This window comes from Trichosurus vulpecula, chromosome 7 (assembly GCF_011100635.1).
Source record: "Trichosurus vulpecula isolate mTriVul1 chromosome 7, mTriVul1.pri, whole genome shotgun sequence".
NCBI classification, from domain to species: Eukaryota; Metazoa; Chordata; class Mammalia; order Diprotodontia; family Phalangeridae; genus Trichosurus; species Trichosurus vulpecula.
In genome coordinates, this window is record NC_050579.1 from 228,429,334 (window position 1) to 228,432,021 (window position 2,688).

The window sequence follows — 2,688 nt, forward strand, 5'->3', positions numbered from 1 at the left end:
ATAATGGATTATAATGAACTAGTATAAATCAAGCAAGAGGCAATGTAGCATAATGGTTGGAGGGCTGGGCCTTGAAGATAGGAAGACCTGGATTCATATCCTGCCTCTAACACTTATTGGTTACATTAATAGTTTAGAAAACTCATTGTGATAGCTGGGTATGGATTGAAATGAGAAGAGACTGGAGGCCAGGAGACCAGTTAGAAGGTTATTCAGTCAGTCAGTCAAAAAGCATTTATTAAGTGCCATGTGCCAGATATGGTGCTAAGCCCTACAGAGAAAGGTGGGCAGCAAGGTGGCACAGTAGACAGAGTGCTGGGCCTGAACTCAGGAAGACCTGAGTTCAAATCTGACCTCAGACACTTACTAGCTGTGTGACCCTGGGCAAATCACTTAACCCTGTTTGCCTCAGTTTCCTCATCTCTCAAATGATCTGGAGAAGGAAATGGCAAACCACTCCAGTATCTTTGCCAAATAAACCCCAAATGGGGTCATGAAGTCATTATATATTCAGGCGGATATGACTGAAAACAACATTACTTGCTGCAAGTGAACCATCCAGTCCTCCATGACTTGTTTTTCTTGTTGGAAATTCTTACATCCAATAGATATGAATTAATGGGGTTATCTATTCCCTGTTGAGAAGCAATGAGATTAAATGACTTGCCCCATGCCATACAGGTGGCAAAGGCAGGGTTTGAACCAGGTCCTCTGGCTCCAAATTGAGCATTTTTTCCCCCGAACCATGCTATCATATCAATGAGGCAAAGCCCCTAATACCAATTGTGACAGCCATACATTGTTCATCTTGGGCCTCTGACTTAATCTTGTCACTATACTATATTTGTTTGGAGAAGAGAAACCCATCTGAACATGAGAACTATCTCCAAAATTTTGAAGACACATCACATGGGAGAGGAAAAAAAAATTCTGTGTAGCTCTATGGGGCAAAACCAGTACTATACCTGAAAGTTATGTGGGGGAGATTTTGATTCAATATAAGAAAGAACATTCTAGCAATTTTATCTGTCCAACAATGGATTAGACTGTTTTCTAAGACAGCAACTTACTCATCACTGGAAATTTTCAAACAAAGATTAAATGACTTTTAGTCAGTGAGGCTACAAGGGGATTCCTCTACTGGGCGGAATGTTGAAATTCAATGTATAACACATTCAGTATATAGCACAATTCCAGATTCATTTTCTTTTATTTCCTTAGAGCTATTGTTTGATGGGTCAGTCTATTATGCTTAATATATATGAACCATGAACTCAGTCTTTCTTCAGAGAATTTGATGTCACTGAATGGGCAATTCCATCTGAAGAATATCAGTTGAAAAGAGCTCTTTTGTACAAATGAAAGGGTTATTCAATTTCTGTGGCTCTCCAAGGTCCCTTATGCAAGCATGGTATATCCATGCTGGTTTCTATCCCAACATCTGTCTAAACTGGCTGCTTCAGTTGCCCTAGGCTTTGATTTTCTGACCTCTCCTGTTTGACATCTGTTATTTTTGCTTACTAAACAGAAATCAGAATATCCCCACAAATGTTTAACTCTACTGCTGAAAATTGTGCTGAAGCCATAAATATTATTTATTTCTGATGTCAGAGACCTGCCTTTGTTATAGCTCCTAAAATCCTCCAGTACAATAAAAGCAAAAGAATATGAAACATTTTAGTGTGCCATCCATACTTCCTGAGACTCAAAATTATGTATTTTTGCTGACTAACCAAATGGCTAGTCATTAACCTCCCAGGGCTTTCACATAGTGTAACCAAGAGGAAGTACTTAATAAATGCTTATTGATTGAGAACTATCAACTTGTCACCGTAGTTACCACTTTCACTTGTGCTTCCTGTGATAAGAAAATGGAATTCATAAAGTGAAGTTTCAGTTCAATTCAGCAAGTGTTACTATATCCCAGGCATTGGGATGAGTCGTGGAACTGTGCCCTAAGGGAAGAGGGAGGGAGGTGTAGATGAAGGTGGGGGGGGGGCAGGGAGGTGTAGAAGAGAGTAAAAGGGGACGGGGGTTAGGGTTATACCTGTGCTTTTACTGGTACAGGAAACTTCCAGTGAGTAAACTCCCTCCACCGATGCAATTCAGTCTGTGAATTTAAACTGCTCTTGACTTCAGTTTCAGAGAATTCCTTGTCCTTGTTGAGGTTCAACAGTTTCCCCTGGATGATACTGTGGAATTTGAGTCAGTCAATCAATAAACATTTATTAAGTGGCTACTACGGGCCAGTGAGGGCAGCCAGGTGGCACAGTGGATAGAGTGACAAACCTGGAGACAGTAAGACTCATCTTCTGAGTTCAAATCTGGCCTCAGACACTTACTAGCTATGTGACCCTGGGCAAGTCACTTCACCCTATTTACCTCAATTTCCTCATAGGTAAAATGAGCTGGAGAAGGAAATGGCAAATCACTATGTATCTTTGCAAAGAAAACCCCAAATGGGGTCCTGAGAATTCAACACAGCTGAAAAGATTCAACAACAACCAAGAAGGTCATGGTCTTGGCAGCAATGACAGGAATGCAGGGTGAGGTTACTAGCTCTGCCCTCACGTCACATAATGTTCCTAAGTGACTCTTTGAAAGTTTTGATATAATTTAAAGTGCCCTTGACACGGTGCTCAAAATTCTTTTCTTTTTTTATTTCAACAAATATTTATTGTTTTTCTT